Genomic DNA, 19937 nt, shown 5'->3' with positions numbered 1-19937 from the left:
GTGATTGTACAGGAGATCACTAGTTTAACATTCAGGCAGGAAACACTTTATATGCACTCTATAATTCCACTACAATATTGCTAATTTGACAAATATGCATTGTTTTCACCTTCTTAAATATGTAAAATAACTGATTATCTTCCCTTTATCCACTTTTTCTAAAAACTAAATTTTTTATGGCATTAACAGACCCAGCAGTGTTTTTCATCTTTGCATTACAATATTTTAATGAAATATTCAATACCCACAGTGTTTGATTATTCATAAAATCATGTTGTGTTTCATTCCGTGTTTTATCACATAATAACTTTATTCCTTCATAATAATCAAACTCACCCATATAAAAGAAACGCTGCCATTTCAACATCAGACTCTGTTCTTTTCATTTAGAGCTGTGTCCAGTGGTAAAAACAACAACAGTGGTTCAAGTTATTATCACCGACTCGATTTCTTTGACTCTAAAAGTTGATTTGCTGATGTTTTGGTCAAAGGCCTGTGGCGTTAGTTTTCCTCAGATTGACTCACTACTCCCTCTAGTGGTCACATAAATCCCCTGGCCCATTGCTGGACATAAAACCAGTTCATATCTCTATAGTGAAATACAATAGCATCTTCACAGAACTTCAACACTCTTTATTCTAAACACTCTAATTTAAAAAATCAGGTCATGTTTTAAATATTTGACAACAGAAATAAAACACATAAACCTTTTAATTATAAAACCAGATGACCAAAACAACATGATGATTAAAAAAAACTTACATTATGACTTTGTGGAAAGATCTACTATATTTATGGACTAGAAATGGTGTATATTTATTATTACATAGTGACACTTTGCAGTTCTAGATTAGATTGATTAGATTAGATTAGATAGAGATTAGATTAGATTAGATTAGATTAGATGGAACTTTACTGGTCCTTTGGACAGAAAAGCAATACAATAACTAAAGCAGTAGTGAGGAATGGGAAAAACACCTGTTATTTCCCATTAACTCTATTTCAGGTTACTGTGTATATTTTTACTATTTCTGTCACTGATCCCCTGTATGAGTATGTTTTTGTTTGTTTTTCTTTACATATATAGAGATACTATACATGATGTAAAATGCTGATAAGATAATGCTGCCTGAAAAAAAATAATAAAAAGATAATTACAAAAAACAACAAAAAAAACAGTAGTGAAAAATTGCTATTGCACAATGGTAAGTACTAGTAGAAAGAAGTGACAAAGTAGTAGGCTAATAATAACAATAATAAGTAGCTTATTATGATAATATTATAATATAATATCGTAGTGTGCACAATATGTACATATATATAGTTTAATAACCACTGAATACGAGTTATAATAAAGTGATAATAGTAGTCATAACAACGATATACAAGTACTATAAGTATGTAGATAATATAATAATATAATAATATAATAATATATAAGAAGAAGAAGAAGAGAAGAAGAAGAAGAGTGGTGAGAGAACTAAATTACCAACAGCCAGTTAATGTTAACATTCATCAGGTTATTTATGGTTGGGGCTAAATTTGAGTCATGTAGTTTAAATTGTTTTTCATCCACACGTTAAACACAGAAAATAGAAGATGTCTCTCTCTAATAGATGCATATCTCCCTCACACGTCATCTATTTTAAGCCATAATGTGCGGATGCTAAAAGGTTAAACAGAAGATAAATTAATGACATAAAACCTCTCACATGACAGAAACTTTCCAGGTCGTCCACTCTGTTACACTTTTACAATCTAATAACTCATGACTGAGACTCGTCTGGAGAAAAAAAAAAAAAATACAAGTTGTTGCTGTCATGGCCGAGCAGTTTCCATCTAAAGTAAACTCAGAGGAATGAGCCTGAGATAAGAGAGCGCCACATCACCCGTGGCGTTAATGATCGTCCGCTGTTACAACACAAAGACAGTCAAGTAGCAGATAGAGCACCGAAATAATTTAAGCAGTGCTAAGTGGTCTATTGTTATTCAAATGATAAATTATGCTTGGCAAAGGTTTTAGAGTCACTTTTACAAAGCGTTGCTATTGTTTGTGTCGAGACAAGGTTTTAAGGAGTCCGAATAGAGGGAATTACTTGGGAGAGTTTGGAGTTCCTTGGGGTTTGGACACAAATTGGTTCCCTGCTCATCAGGCCTGCCCCGGCTGTCAGACACGGCAACATTACTCCTTACAAAGGAATAAAGTACTCCGACAACAGTACGAGGAGGAAAACACAACCGCTGAAATGAAACTACAGGACGGTGTACAGTAAATGTAATCCATGATAAAGGAGAAAGACAACATCCTCACTGTTACAGAGGAAGTAAATACAACTTTACTGTTTTGTTTATTCTCTCCAACCCCTGCTGTTTATAGTCATATTCTATTTTTTTTTTTTCTACTTTTTTTCTTTGCCAGTGTTTGTGTACTTGTGTCCATTTCAATCCAAGGATCACCATCATCACATAAACAGTCTGTCTTCATTCAGCCTTTTAGTCTAATTAAGTCTGTTGTGAACTTAAACCCTACAAAACCACCAAGTCCCACAAGAATTTAGTATTTTCTTCATCAAACTAAAACTCATGGATGCTTATTTAGATAGTCAGTCTAAATAACACATTGTCTTATAATCTTCACATGCTAGATCAGCTGATAGTTTACATTATAGCTCTGTTAGCTAAGCTCTGTTTTTAGACTGAAAACAGCCACAGTTAAACCACAGATCACCTCTGTTTTCTGTACGGTTTGTGTTGTCAATAGCTGAACTAAAGATCTGTTTGGAATCAAACAAACAAGGTCAGAACTGTCACAGTTTAGTCCAGGGGTGTCAAACTCAGATCCTCGAGGGCCGGTATCCTGCATGCTTTAGATGTTTCCCTCTTCCAGCACACCTGACGGTCGTTATCAGGCTTCTGCAGAGCTTGATGATAGGCTTATCATTTGAATCAGGTGCGTTGGAAGAGGGAAACATCTAAAACATGCAGGATACCGCCCCTCAAGGATCTGAGTTTGACACCCCTGGTTTAGTCTGAACTGTGGATCACAAACGAAACTTAGCAAAAATAAGAACATCCCATAATAACTTTATACCGTCATAAGTCTCATAATCAAACTCATCCGTGTAGAAGAAACGCTGCCGCTTCAGCATCAAACTCATTTCATTTAAAAATTCATTTAGAGTTTGTGTCCAGTGGTGAAAACAACAAAAGCGCTGTTATCACCAACTCACTTTCACCAACTCTAAAAGTTGTGTCTTAATGGTTCTCATCCCATCTAGTTTTCCTCACCATGGGAGATTGACAGAGTGACTCACTACTCCCTCTAGTGGTCACATCAGTGTAATTAAATTCAGTTTGTATCTCTACAATCAATTATATTGGCATCTTTGGCACAACTTCCCAGCTCTTTTTCTAAACATTAATGACACTTAAAGCTTTTTTTTTTTTTTTAATTGACAATAGAAATACTGCATATAGCTTTTTAAATGATGAAACCAGATGCCTAAAGCAAGGTGATGATTAAAGAAACTCACATTATGATTTTGTGGAGAGAATTACTATATTAGTGGACTACAAATAGTGCATTTACATAGCGAGTCCTGGTGGTTCTTCTGTTAACATCCACTGACTGAACTGCAACTTATCTTAAGGTTAGGGTTAAATTTGACAAGGTTTCTGCAGGTATCAGCAAATCTAATTTAATGCTTTTTAATGCCCTTTTTAATGTCACTTTAAACACATTTAACGTCCATGTCCAACTGCAGATACAGTTTTATATATAGTTTTATGACAGTTTACCGTCGACAGGCTTTAATCAGGTTCTGAACAGTTCCTCCTCCAATCACTTATGCTGAAACTTGCATTTTTCCGACATTTGCTAATTTTCCCTCCGCTCTATCGCCACAGCATGAGCACACTCACAGCATGTTACATTCCAAGCATCCGTTGTTGGGACTTTGTGCACCGGTCAAAAACAATAGCCAATTAAAGGGTTCCACCTGTCAATCACACTATACTTCCGATTAAAATTATTAAGTGTTTATATAATCAAAACAAATCGTGAATAACAGTGCTTTTTTTGTCTCCATCAAGTGTCCTTAATTTTTTGATGCCTCTGGACATTGAATTTAATGCTTTTTAATCACCCACAGAAACCCTGTTTGAGTCATTCAACAAAAATGTTGTATTTTTAAATGTTATCTGATAATTTTGTGTATATATATCATTTTGCAAGTTACTGGAAATCATCCTGTTTTGTTATTTACATGCGAGAATGTGTTGCTGTTTTGGATTTTTTTTTTTTTTTTTTAATCCTGCTACACACAATAGAATATTGTTAGAAACACTGCTGCTTAAATAAAACTAATCAATGTTGCACAGTGAATGTAATCCATAACAAAGTAAAAACACAACCTCCTCTGTGTTACAGTGGATTTCATTCAGTGTACTGTGACCTGCCACTGTCTTAGTACAATGTAACTACAGTATTACCAGTATTAATTGATCAATAACAAGTCTGGAGCGGTTTCTTCCCGCTCTAATCAAGGCGGTGCTTGTAATTACATGAGCTACAGTAGGTGAGTGTTCTTCATATAGGAACTCAGACATAAATTACCACACAAGCCCAGACTTAACTGAGGTCTTTCCTGAGACAAATCAAGGTAATGTTAATTACGCCATTAAATTCATTTGCTCAGTGTAAATCCCCTCTGGCTGCTCCAGATCGGGCAGCGTTCGTCTGAAGATACAAAGGGATTTCCGGTCCGTCTGTGTCTAAATAAACACGGTCAGTGGAAGTCAGACAGCGAGGGAGGTCTGATGGCAAAAGTATGTGTGCATTATGAGCCAAAATGACCATGAAGAAAAAAAAAACAGCCTGATTTTAACCGATGATAATCCATTTCAGTTATAAACAAAACTGTGTTCACTTAAAAGTTATTGAACTGATCTCACATATGGAAAAAAACATTACAACCAATGATAGGGATATATGACAGAAGAATAGAACTCATAATGTAGAAACAACAAAGGTGGATAAAACTGAGAAGAAATTCACAGTAGTGATGAGGGCAACAGTAAATACACAACAATAAAAATATGGGAATATACCTACTGTAAATAGAAAAAGTCACACAAACAAGACTTAATGTGTTGTTTGATGGCGTCTACTATGAGAAATTTGGCTTTAGAAGAATAAAGACCACATTTAACATTAAATTTACATTTACAAAATGCACTTGCAATGCAATGCAAACATTTGCATCACAGTTTCTTGTGCATGCTGATATTTATTTGTTTATTCATTCATTTATTTTGATGAGTTGGTGTCTTTTAGCGTCAGTGATCAAATGATCTATGGAATAGGGGTGGTTTTCTCAATTACTGGTTCATGACCCTAAAGTGGCTCATAGACTCAACCTGAATGGGTCACAAAGTGGAGTGTTGGAAGCAAATAAATAATAAAAAAAAAAGATTTTATATACTGACCTATCTGAAGATACCTTTTTCATAGATGTGCAGGAAAAACATACATTTATGAGCATGTTAAATCTCAAGAATCCTTAGACATCACACAAAACTGTCAAACCTCAAAACTGTAACATCATTTATAACCAATCCAGCTTCCACACATTAACAACAGTGAATACAACTGATGAAAATGCAGATTTTCTGTTTAGTTTATAGTTAAAACATTATAAATGCACCTTATTTTTGGCAAATAGATTGCGTTGGTTTTGGTGTGTGTAAAAGCAGGTCGGGAGTTGATCATCATGGAAAATGTGGGTCTAAAATAAAAACAACTGGAACAGGATGGTAACAACTGTTGAAATGTTATCATGACTCCACTGACGCTACCTTTACATGGTTTAAAGATCTCCGTCATAATAAAACACCCCAACACAAAGGGAAAGAGTTAAATTAGTGCTTGACAGGAGGATGATTACTGTCCGACTACAAAAACCACTTGTACATGGGCATACGTTGTATAACTTAGCTTGACCTGACATATAAATGATCTTTTCCTTCCCTTCCTTCAGGTGCGGCTTGGCTTAAGATGTCATTACCTCTGCTGGCACTGTTAAACGCTTCCATAAAGAAAAATGAAATATTCATTAACTTTGTTAATAATTCATTCAGATAAAATGCAGTATGTGGTTTGCAGAGTGAGGATGAATGCATAATGAGTGCATGCTCAGCATACTTCTGCTGAGGAATATTTTTATTACATGATAGCAAAAGGAAAAATTAATTGAAAGTTAATTTTCATTTTTTGTTCTATAAGTTATGCTAAATGATAAAATAGATGCTTTCCAAGCAGTTTCTAACTAAGAAACAATTAACAGGGTGTATAAGTAACCCCCGCGCTGCTGTATGTCTTCTGATTATGAGGCGAGTGCATTTAAACAGTCTTTATCTAATTGTAAATGTTGTGAGTTTGACCTAATTCCCACAGTTTGAGGAAACTGTACTTTGTACTTAGCTGCCTGGAAATTGAAATGAAATGTCAGCTTGTCATGTGACGAAAGACTGTAAACTGAAGCAGGTTATTAATAATATGATATGAAGTTTGAGGATTCCTGAAACACTCTGGTCACAGCTCTAGACTCTCCAGTTCAGGGGACACATTCAGCCCGATTTGAACTCCAGCAGGTCAGAGCAGTAAAACTAAAACATCATAACCTAGAAACTATCAACTCCATACTACTCTCTATGTTTTACAGGGTGAGTCAGAAAAAACGCTCTTTCCATTTAAAGAAATTGTACTGCTAAAACGGAAACACTGATTTTTCTTTTGACCATACAGTCATATTGATGTGGTTATTGAGCATGTCTGGTGATGTACTGTAGTCATAGATTTATTGCATTGCATAAGAGAGAGAAGGTCCATTGTTTATTGGGCACTGAAATACCTGCCAACACAATGTATGCCACAGTGAACAAACTTGAAATTGACAACAATTACAGGAGTCGGGGCTTTGCTTTCACACTCAGGACATAGGCCTACATGACAGTGCCCAGGGAGTTTTCATCATGGCAAGACCACAGCGATTGCAGGTATTATTTCCTCATGGAGTTGTCTGTTTGGGTCAGGAGAGAGAGTGGCCACCTAGATCCCCGGACTTGACCCCCCTTGATTTTTTTTGGGGGGTATCTTAAAAACCGTGTGTATCAGACTGTTCCACAAACTCTTCAGGAACTCCAAAATCGCATCACGGCTGAAATCCAAGCCCTACAACGAACACGAATGGCGAGAAGAGCTGTGTTAGAGATGTGACAACGAGCACAGATTTGCATCAATCTGAATGGTAGCCAGGTTGAAGGTCGTGCCGGACGACCTCGTTGAGACAAAACATTTTGATGGCGAGTGAACATGCTGTAATGGTTGACAATTTCAATTTCATTCACGGTGGCATAAACCGTGTTGGCAGATATTTCGGTGCACAATAAACAATGGACATTCCCTCTGTTATGCTATGCCATAAATCAATGATTCAATCACCAGACATGCTCAATAACCACATCAATATGACTGTATAATCAAAAGAAAAATAAGCATTTCCATTTCAGTGGTACAATTTTTTTAAATGAAAAGAGCGTTTTTTCTGACTCACCCTGTAGAGTGAAAAAAGTACAATCACGACAACAAACTGTTAAGAAAAAAAGAAAAACATGAATAAAATGAACAACAATGAACAACTTGAAATTTCTTATGAAAAGCAAGTGGAATTTTAACAATATTATCTCATTTACACATGTGCATTACAACTTACAGATCGCAGTGGATCTACAAATACACAAAATATGATTCAAATTTCACTCATTTTTTGTTAGACATTTCAGGCTGTTCCTGGTTGTTGAGGTTATTCATAAATTTGTGAAAGGTTAGTTTGTAAATGTAAACATTTTCGCATAATTTTACTTTTTTCAAACTAAAACAAAGAAAAATTTGGAGTTGTCATTATTTATTCGTTGATGTGATAGTATTTTACTGGTGTGGTCCATTTGAGATCATATTGGTCTGTGTGTGGCCCCTGAACTAAAATGAGTTTAACACCTTTTACTGTTAATATCTTCAGTATCATTTTTGCATTTCACAAATTCATCCTGTGGGCCATATGGTAACCTCTGGTGGGCCGGGTTTATTCCACGGGCTGTATGTTTGGCACGCCTGCTCCAGACCCTCTACACCCTCGGTCCAGGACGGTCGTGCACAGTGAATGTGTGCACGTGGCTTCAGTTAACGCTGAGTGTCGAAGTGTTTTCCGCCACCACCCTGCAATGTAAACACCCCTCATCCAAACACTGTCAAACTAATTTCCTCACACCACAGAGGTTCATTTTGACTTTCAGATGCATCAATTCCTCCTCTAATTATTAATTGTGACACCCATTATCACTCATAGACTGTTGCACTGAATAAATGGCATGTCTTTTGTGTTATAATTCTGTGCATCTTGACAAACATGACCCATTAAACCACCCCGTGGCCTTTTTCAAGAGCGATGATTACACTAATTAAAACTGCAGAACATCTGAGAGGCTGCAGACGTGCCAGAATTAAACAGGTCATTAAATCAGCCAAGGAATATGTCAACATCCGCCGCCTGTCGCTCACATTAAATGTTACTTTAAGAAAAAGGAAACAGAAAAATACCTCGTGTTAACATCATGTCATGTAAGAATCAACACATGGCAGATTTACAAGTTTAACCTCTAATGTGAGAAGGATGCTGTTCCTTATACATATCAGATGGTGAAACATCTCAGTTTTATTTGCTCTGACAAGTAGAAATTTTAAAATAAACTAATAATAATAATCATGGAGCTCTATGAACCAGGACTGCAACATTTGAGACCCACACCTCCGTTGAGTTTACTATAGATCATTCATTGTCAGTCTAGTATATTGTCAAAGTAATCAGCTAATTAAATTATCTATTAAATGTCAGAAAATGGGGAAAATGGTTTCCAAAATCCCTCTATAATACTATCATGTGTCTTGTTTGATCAAAAAGATGGAAAAAAAAACAACCATAAAATATTTAACGTAATATCGATAAAACTTTTTGCAAGACAACAGCAATTTTCTCATTATAAACATTAAACATGTTTATGCTACTAAAAAGACGCATAGCGATACTTCAGGTTGTTAAAAATAATTTCTGCATGATTGCTATTCTAATTTATTATCATTATATTCTGCAAGCTTATTTCTGCAAGTAATAGCACTGGTGATGATATTAAAGGATATTGTTTTTATTATTTTTTACATTGTATTTTAAATTTATTTTGTAAATTTTATGCAGATTCATGGGTTTGGTTAATTAATTTGTGACAATAGGACATTTTATTAAATATTTTTATCACCAGATGTTTGTGCTGATATTGGCTGATGGATGAACTTAGACTTTTTATTGTGTTCACAATACTGTGTGTATATATTATTTTTTTTTTTTCTGTATTTTAGTCTATTTCTACATCACCTACTGTATTATTCAGCTGCTGTGACAAACCCAGTTTCTCAATGAAGTGGTCGATAAAGTCTCATCGTATTACATGTGATTTTAAACTGGAAATACTAACTTTAAAGTTAAAAACTGCTGCCGTTTACATCATTTAAGATCACGTCCTTTTTTATCACTTAATTGGTTTGAATTTGTTGTTCATTGATGCACATCTATCAGTTCAGGTGTCTATTACTTTAACTCAAATGGTTATTTTATTTTTAATTAGTGCTGTCAAAATTAATGCATTAACGTGGATTAATTCATCATCATGATTAATCTGATTAAAAATATTTACGCAATTAACTCATCTGCAGCACAGAATGACTCTGAATGTCTTTGCCAAACCATTCGGGGAAGTTTGTCCAAGCAGAGTTACCGTCGCGCATGTGCAAATGAACCCAACCCATAAATGGAAGATCACTAAACAGCACGTTGGCCCTCTGGATAGAAATATAAGGACAAAAAAACAAGATGCAACAATTGTTTCAAGTTGTCTGTTGAAATTGTTGAAGGTTTTTAATAAACACATTAAGTATATTTCCTTCTTCTTGAGTCTGTTTCCTCATGCAAACTGAAACGCGATTATATAGATTAAAAACGAATGATATTTAATCATGATCAATCAAAATTAATCCACAGAAATCCTGTGATTAATCTGATTAAAAAATTGGAATTGTTTGACAGCACTATTTTTAATATATTGTGAATTAAGTTTAATAGTTACAGACACACATAAGATGTTTTCAGTGTTAAAATTGTTTGGTATTGAGGGTGATGTTTGCAAATTAATCAGCTTTTCTTGACTATTCCTCAAGTATTTTATGTCATTTCACATTAATTCAATGTTAATTCAATGTTAATTTTGGCCCATCTCTGCTGAAAATGATTGATTTCTGTTCTAAACCGGTTGTGAAACAGAATCAACACCACATTCCCTACACCGACCTCCACTTGGCATCAGGTGCGAGGCTGTATTTTGAAGATCTCTGTCCTTTATCAGCTCCATCTCCCAGATTCCTCCTCTGAGTTAATCCTCCTCCGTTCACCGATTGCATCAAGCGATAGCACTGATGTCTTTTTACCACCAACATATGTTTCCTTTCACACAACAGCAGCTCTCCAACCATTTAATGGGATTTTTGTCGTTGTTGTCGTCGTGTTTTTTTTCCTACCATGCTTCACACAACAAACACTTTTCCTAGAAGTGGCTCGACATGTGCCCAAGGAATTTGTCTGTGCGTTTCACAACAAATCAGCCTAGGTCAGGGGCTAAGACTGGCCTCCAGTAACAGACTATTGAAAACAGCTCCTCCACATGACAAGAGGGGAAAGTGGATTTTCCAGCTTAAAAGCAGAATCATCTCTGCTCAAGGCATTATCCTGTGTTCAAAGAGATTAATAAAGTGAGATGCTATTGATACGGTGCGTTGCTCCTCTCGGATCAGCGCTGGTCATGTTCAACGACAAACGCTAGCTGTAAAGAACATCCTTCTACATATGGAAAACGTATACACAGATGGTTTTAGCTCCCACTGCAATTTAGGAGAAGCTTGAAGAAAGTAGAACATTTGTAAAAGTTCTTGTCACTGTCCCAAATGTCTAATTTCAGGGGTGTGAAAGTTTAAAGAAATGCAATTAATTACAAAAATATGAGGTTTTCTGTGGCTGAAGATGTTTAAAAGTAACTTAATGCCCTTTTCTTTTTGATTAAGCAGTAAAATTATTGGCTTGGAACTGTACATAAGAGGTATTTCTGACAGAAGAGCTACAAAATGACGCCTCACATAACCTCTACAGCTACTTACATTCACAATGCAGATACAGATCCTCGCCATTACTTATTTATTACCAAACAATATTTTCTATTGTCTCATTTTTAGCCAAGTTATTCTTATTAATGACATTTTACATTATTCCTCTTAAAAATGCACCTGTATATGTTTATGTTTGTTCAGGTGTATGATTCATTGTATGTGAATTTTATATGATTTTGTGTTTGCACTCGTGTTTTATTACACAAATTAAGTTCCTAACAGATAAATGAAGTTCTTTGAATACTTGTCATTTATTGCTGTATGATTACAGATAAAAATGAACTTTGCTGATCCCTAGAGGGAAATTCAGTTTCTGTAATCACCTCAATAAGATAAAATAAAGAAAGAATGAATCATTGTCCATATTCTTTGTATAATTAATGTAATACTTGACTTTTTGTTTGTTCGTTCTACATGCGATGTGCTGAGGTCAGTTCATCTGTTAAAAACCACTGATAGTATGTAAAGATAGATGATATGACCCTGCTGGTGACCTTTCCTTTTAGTTACCAGTAAAATGACACTAAATTACAGAGTATTGATATGTAGTTAAATTCTGTAAACACATAGGTAAATGCAGGTCAACTGTAGACAACCCTCCACTATTATCACTCATGTTTAAGTACAGTTCATCTTTTTCTAAGCTCTGCCCCCTACCTCTGGGGCTACCTTTGTCAAACTTTGGCTCTCTTCAAATAAAACTATGGGATTAATGAGTGGTATTCCAGAGGAAACCAGCAAAAGTGTCTGGAATAATTGTTCTGACACGTCAAAAAGTACACCGAAATGCCAACAATTTGCATGTGAGAGCTACTGTACATTCACAATATCAACTGTTCATGGAGTTTTGTGAATGAAGACGAAGATGAAACTGAAGCTACTGTTTTATTTTTTTTTCTTTGTATACATCCTTATATGTTGTGTATATTTCTTTTATGTGTAGAATAGAGTTAGTTTTTTGTATATTTTCATATTTTTTGTAGTGTTCATCCATTGTCAATATTTTTCAGTGCATATTTTCAGGATAATTTTGTGATATTTTTATACAGTCTTTTGGCACTGTTTCATCAAGAAACAAAGCTGCTAAAATGATTTTCATTGTTCTTGTAACAGTGACAATTGAAGATCTATTCACAGAACAATTGAAACTATGTACCTCTCTCTCTCTCACCTCAAAAAAACATTTATAAATATGACTCTTCATAGATATATAAACTTTAAGTCTTAAGTTTGTATGCAACATTTAATATTTATTTCAGAATTCATATTGTTTTCATTGTTGGTGTGAATATGTTGTGTTTGTTAAAGTTGAGGATGTGCTGTAAGATAATGTATAAAGGGTAGACAAAATAAGCAGAAAGCTTCAGCCTACTCCTTCTCAGTCTGGCTGTATAAATTATTTATCAGTGAAGTTTGTACTATAAATTTTCATTTCATGGAGAGATTGTTAGTAATATGGATTGGGTGGATCTGTGGACTGTGTTCTTCAGACTAAAATAAAACAAATAAAACAAACAAAATTCTAAAGCTCACTGCTAGCAGTGTGAGATCCACATCTACATCTGGACAGTTCATATAAAAGAATAATAATGTTCTTCACATCAAGGTAAGGCTGTAATATCATATTATCACCTATTTAAAATAATGGTTTAAGTCATCATGTAGCCTATAAAATGTTCTAAGAACAGAAAAGGATGAACTAAATATGAGTGCATGATATTCTTTTGTTTTGGGAAAAACATGAAAATTATGACATAGGCCATTATTTTAAGAAGGTGGCAATATATCCTGTTATTTTTAACTAATTAACTATTTACTTCTCACTCTAGTAGCTTTCCTTGTCAGTTCTTAGCTCACTGCTAGCTAAACCAAATTAAGCTAGCACAATAAAGCTACTGAACAGCCCAACAATAGAACAGCTAAGCTAGCTAGCGGTAATTAGCATCTTACCTTGTTGGAAATGTAGTAGTCTTTGGTTGACTTCTTCCATTGTTTAATCCATATCCACGTCTCTCCTCTGGTGTCTTTGGATTCAGAAAAGACTAAAATACAATATCCCCATCCAAAAATCTGCTGTCAAATGTATAAACACCATTTTGGTATTAGCTTTGTCCTGAAAATACTGGATAGTAGCCGTTTGTGGGCGGGGCTTAGTGAAGGTCAACTGGAACTTTATGAAACACAGGAAATGATTTAATAAATAGTTTCCCGATTTCCTATAAAGTATGTAATCATATTCACATTATCAAAACAAACTGTAAAAAGGTTAAAACTTCTCTGGCTTTATTACCCTTGTATGGAATTTCACTTGCTGCATATTTTATGCATAGTACACACATAGTACCTAGCTAGCATTAGCATTAGCATTAGCATGTTGGAGCAGTGAGCTGCCATTGAAGGCGCTCAGGGACCAACTCCAGATATTCATCAGCATTATCACTATTATCAGGTTCACCCAGAGGAGATTTAATTAAAGCCAAAACCGGCCCGCCAAAGGGTCCAATCCGGCCCGTGGGATGAATTTGCAAAGTGCAAGTTAGGGCATCAAACTCCAAAATAATAGCATGATAACCTATAAATAATGACAACTCCAAATTGTTTTAGTGCAAAAAATAATGTTTAATTATGAAAATGTTTACATTTGCAAACTATCCAAACAAAAAGGATGTGGATAACCTCAAAAAATGGAATTTATTAAGAAATATAAGTGCAGTTTTAACAATATTATGCCTGTTACTAAATGTTTTCTGCATATGTTTAAATGATAAGTCGAGGCATAATATTGTTAAAATTGTACTTATATTTCTTAACAAATTCTGTTTTTTTCAGGTTATTCACATCCTTTTTGTTTGGATAGTTTGTAAATGTAAACATTTTCATAATTGAATGTTATTTTTTGCACTAAATCAACTTGGAGTTGTCATTTATTGGTTATCATGCTATTATTTTACTGGTCCAGCCCACTTCAGATTAAATTGGGCTGAATGTGGCCCATGGGGGAAAATGAGTTTGATACCCCTGCCCTGATGTCATTGTCATTATAGTATTTTATCAAAAGTGCTGCACTAACACATAGGTTTGTAGTATTAATGTCACTAGAGCAGGTTGGTAGACTGGCACAACAGTAAAACTTAATATGTCCACATTAATATATTCAAGTTTAGCCTGTGTTACAGAGATTTAAATTTTAGGTTAATTTTTTTGTGTCCATTCTTACAATAGTTTGTTAAAAGTGCATTCACAAGACTGTTTTAGGGATGCACTACTTTATCAGTTGGACATTAGTACTGATTGACATCTGCCAACACCAGCATCAGCATATCCTGTCTTTTCACCAATGGAAGTAGCAGATATATATATGTATATGTCGAGGCCCAAAACGAAATCTGGCCCGATTCAGAATCGGGCCGGCCCAGAATGGAATTCTATTCTAGGCCCGCCTAGAATGGAATCCTGCTGCTATAATGTTATTTATACCATGTTTAATGCAAATGATCTAAATTATTACAAAAATCAATACATAGAATTTGCAAATATGTGAAAAAAAAATGAAAAACATTTTAATTGTAAACTATAATACACTTTATTTACAAATAGAACCTAGTGGTACTCCCCACCAATATATGGTACAGTGAAATCGACTGAAATTGACAATAGTTACTCAAGGTATGTAAGACTGAAAATGTAAAATTATGACAAATTATGGAATTATGGATCATTTGCATTAAACATGGTACAAAAATAACATTATAGTCGCAGGATTCCATTCTAGGCCGGCTTAGAATAGAATTCCATTCTGAATCGGGCCAGATTCCGTTTTGGGCCTCGACATCTCTCTCTCTCTCTCTCTCTCTCTCTCTCTCTCTCCTCTCTCTCTCTCTCTCTCTCTCCTCTCTCTCTCTCTCTCTCTCTCTCTCTCTCTCTCTCTCCTCTCTCTCTCTCTCTCTCTCTCTCTCTCTCTCCTCTCTCTCCTCTCTCTCTCTCTCTCTCTCTCTCTCTCCTCTCTCTCTCTCTCTCTCTCTCCTCTCTCTCTCTCCTCTCTCTCTCTCTCTCTCTCTCTCTCTCTCTCTCTAATATATATATTATATATATATACTGAATTTCCCCCCGGTTGATCAATAAAGTATCTTATTTATTTCTTATTGGTGCATATTTATGAACAGTGTTGTATAAAAAATACACCCATGTAAATATGCCAGATTTAGTAAAAATAACTACTTTTCATCTGCAGTTCCTAGGCATGTGACAGAATAAGACATAAAACAGCTAACATTAATACATCATTTGTTCGCTATACATTAAAAAATAAAAAAATAAAATAAAATACACATAATGATGACATAGACATCATCAAAACAATCAAACAAACAAATAAACAACAAACAAATAGACGTAGGATGATCACAGGGGCATTAGCCTATACATTCACCTCTATACTTACATACATTTTAACAGAGAAAGTGTATGGGTGATGAAATGTATGTCAATTTAATGTGAGTGCATCTCTGATTTTCTACTGTAGGAGCCACTGTTTTAAGTGAGTTTTAAAAGTGTTGTATGTTGGACACCCTCTTTTGGGAATACTCTTATTATCTTATATTATCTGTCCTGTTATATGCAATGTTTTTTCATAATTGTGTATGTTTGTATCTGTGTTCATTCAAAAATAATGTAATGAGGGGCTCAAGATAATGAAGATTTCTTTGTTACGGGGATAACTAACAACAAAAATAAAGAAATGGAAAATGACATTGGTATCAGCATCAGCTATTGTCCTAAATGTAAATATGACTATAAAGCCAAGCATTTTACAGTCAGTGCATTCCTATTCTGCTTTTTATTTATTCCATAGTTATGTCTTTTTACTCACAGGCATCTGTAGTCGACCAAAAATTGACACATTTTACTTTTAACCCATAAAGACCCAAACATCCACCACTGAAGAAAATTGTCTTGTGATCTAAAATGTTCAATACCTGTTGATCCACTAATCCTATCAATACATGTAAATAATTGGTGTAAAATACAGTTGTTCATCTTTTCATGGTCATCAGATATGACCCATTTGGACGTTCAGAGGCTCTGTAGTTACCATGGAAACACTGTCATCTTCTACAACACTGATTCACCAGTAAAACCCATGGAGTTGGATCAGTGACAGAGGATGGACACAACACTTGATTTGTGTTCAGTTATTGCTATATTTGCTGAAACAAACCAAAAAAAGTGACTTTTTCTTCAGTTTTCTCTGTTTTTGATATAATTACCATCATCTTTAATCTGAACTTTATGAACATCTACATGATCAATAAATTAAATATAGGAAAATACCTGAGTTTCACAAAAAAATAAAATAAACACACCTAGAAGATAATATTATAATAAATGGTGATAAATGACTTAAGAACGGTGCAATAGAGAGAAAAAAATCATTAGGAACTTCCATAAATATAGGGTCTTTATGGGTTAAATCACACCATGTTATTGCTATATTTGCTAAAAAAAATCAACTTCAGTCTGAACTTTTATGAACATCTACATAATCAGTAAATTAAATACTGGAAAATACCCGAGTTTCACTAAAAAAAAAAAAACTTGCAAAATATAGAGGATAATATTATAATAAATGGTGATAAATGACTTAAGAAGGCTTCAATAGAGAGAAAAATATCATTAGGAACTTCCGTAAATATAGGGTGTTTATGGGTTAAATCGCACGTTATTGCTATATTTGCTAAAAACAAACAAACAAAAAACAACTTTTTCTTCAGGTTTCTCTGTTTTTGATATAATAACCAACTTCAACCTGAACTTTTATGAATATCTACATAATCAATAAATTAAATATTGGAAAATACCTGAGTTTCACTAAAAAAAAACTCTGCAAAATATATAGGATAATATTATAACAAATGGTGATAAATGACTTAAGAAGGGTTCAATAGAGAGAAAAAAAAATCATTTAGGAACTACCATAAACATAGCACTGGGTCTTTATGGGTTAAATCCCACCATGTATTACTGTGACCATGATGAGTTTTGTGTTCTATCAATGTCAAACTGATCTTTTTCTAACCATAACCAAAATGTTTTGTGCTTGTGCCTCACCAAACCTCCTCTCACAGCATAAACACAACGGTGCTGCTATGTTAATCCATGAAGTGCTGATTTGTGCTATATGTGCTGGCCTTTGCAACTTCATGTGGCTTTTCCGAAATGCACTAGTTAACAAAGACGCATGCATTCACAATTTATGATGAAATCCCTGAATCAACCTACATGCAACATATAAGCAGGTAAAAAATGAAGTACTTACCAAAGAAGACCAGGAACATCCGGCTATAATCTTCTACTGTGGTCATTCACATTCATTGATAATTCAGTCTGATTTCCAAATGTCCCAGTCCTCACTTTGAACCCAACAGTACAATTAATCAAACACCACTGCGATGTCAGTCTGTGTAATTATATAACCACAAATGGACACAGTTTCATTAAACAATCAAAAATGTGCATGTGTGAATGTGACAAACTACTCTATGTGTTAAAATGGGCAGTTTAATAGAAAAAGGCCAGTGTGAGATCAGTCCTTATGCTGTCAATCATGTAAAGATCTTCTGGTAAAATGGTCTTAAGTGTTTGTCTTTTCTGTGTGATTTATTATGTTTTAAAGGATGATGAAAGAACAATTAGGTCATGTAACAAAGGTAAAACTGAACAAAATTAGCGTTAACTTAAGAGGTTTTGAGGCAAACTGCAAATTTCATGGGTGTGTTTTTTAATTGTACATAAAACAATAAATGTCTGGAATTTTGAATGTTTTAACCCATAAAGACCCAAACAGCCACCGACGACCAAAACCATCCACTGATCTAAAATGTTCAATAACTTCGGAACCACTAATCCTATCAATAAATGTCAATAATTGGTGTAAAATACAGTTCTTCGTCTTTTCATGGTCATCAGACATGACCCATTTGAATGTTCAGAGGCTTCGTAGTTACCATGGAAACACCCTCATCTTCTATAACACTGATTCACCAGTAGAACCTAATGACAGTGTATGGACACACTGGATTTATGTTCAGTTAATGAGAGATTTTGCAGAAAAAGTCACTTTTTCTTCAGTCTTCTGTTTCTGATATGTAACCCTCAACTTTAATCTGAGCTTTAATGAATATCTACATGATCAATAAATTAAATATAAGAAAATACCTGATGCTCACTGAAAAAAACACAAAATCACATGCTTATGTCATAATAAATTGTGATAAATCACTTAAGAAAACTTAAATATAGAGGAAAAAACATATTTTGGAACTGCCATAAAAGTAACACGGGGTCTTTATAGGTTAGTATTTACATCACAGCTGTATCCATTCATCCTCACATTAAATAATCCTAGAAAACAAAAGAGAATTCAACATACATCAAACATATTCTGCCAATAGGTGTCTGTAAAATATGTAGTCACAAAGTAATGGAGGATCATGGGAATCGTTGTTTTCACCACCATCACCGCCTGATGTGATGAATATATCAGAGATGAAATAATCCAACTTGGTTTTTTTATATTTGTTTTATTTAGATGGGGCAGGTGTGGCTCAGTTGGGAGAGTGGATGTCCAATAATCAAAGGGTTGGCAGTTTGAATCCTGGCTCTGACCATCCACATATCGAAGTGTCCTTGGGCAAGACACTGAACCCTAAATTGTTCCAAGTCGGGCCTGGCAGCATCTTGCATGACAGTGTAGAAAACATACGACAGACCATTTATTTCATTTTATCCTGATGAAACAAATAGGCTATAGTTCACTGACACAGCGTTAGAAAAACAGCTGTGTTCCTGCCGCCGTCACTGAATAAGAAATAGTGACATTGCACTTTATTCACTTATTTTGGTTATTTATTCTATTTCTTTGCTCTATTTATTATTATTGTGACTTCAAATTTTTACATTTTATGTTCTTATCCTGATTTTTATCCCAGACTGTTTTATCTTTTCTGGGATTTATTGTGTTTTATTGCATCTTGTTTTTATTGATTTGATCTTATTTATTTATCTTATTCTTTTACTTATCCATGCTGCTATACTGTTGAATGGTGGAACACTGAGCACTTTTTGTCCTGTCTGGAAGTACCTGCCTAACGGGTTCAGTGTATGTCTTGCTGTAATGCCAAAAGCAATCACCTCGTCTGCAAAACAAATCTACGCACGGGTACAAATAAAGTAACCTTGAGCCTTGATAAGCAACAACAAAATTAAATTAGAACATAAAATAAGAGATTTCTCTGAATTCTACCATTAATGGGGACACCTCAACAAACCCAGGCCTGGTTGTTTTTTTTTAATATATAATTTTAAAGTAAAAATGTTAGATTCTATAGGTTAAAGCTCTTACGTTGTTCTTGAAGAGTTCCTCAGAACTTCAGAAGACCCTCAGATTCTGCCTCTTTTGTCCTGTTAATGAAGCGTCGCTGATGTTTCCTCACTCCTCAGTCAAGATATATTTTTCATAGCTGTCATCAAAGTGAAGAAATCCCATGTCGTTCTTTGATGTGCTTAACACAATTTTAACTCGTGTCTCATTATAGAGATAATTAATAGTTTAATT

General features: G+C 34.6%; 1 long non-coding RNA gene across 1 annotated transcript; it reads right to left on the bottom strand.

Moving 5' to 3' along the window:
* Nucleotides 1-3600: 3600 nt before the first annotated feature.
* On the bottom strand, nucleotides 3601-19290 carry LOC115434472 (uncharacterized). Its single transcript, XR_003937541.1, has 4 exons — nucleotides 19139-19290; nucleotides 16893-16902; nucleotides 12371-12373; nucleotides 3601-3611 (listed from the first exon to the last, which is right to left on the bottom strand). It is a non-coding gene; the product is annotated as an uncharacterized LOC115434472 (long non-coding RNA).
* Nucleotides 19291-19937: the final 647 nt, after the last annotated feature.

The sequence above is a fragment of the Sphaeramia orbicularis genome, chromosome 15 (genome assembly GCF_902148855.1).
Source record: "Sphaeramia orbicularis chromosome 15, fSphaOr1.1, whole genome shotgun sequence".
Taxonomy (NCBI): domain Eukaryota; kingdom Metazoa; phylum Chordata; class Actinopteri; order Kurtiformes; family Apogonidae; genus Sphaeramia; species Sphaeramia orbicularis.
Note: the sequence above shows the minus strand (reverse complement) of the source record. Positions and strands in the feature narration are given on the sequence as shown.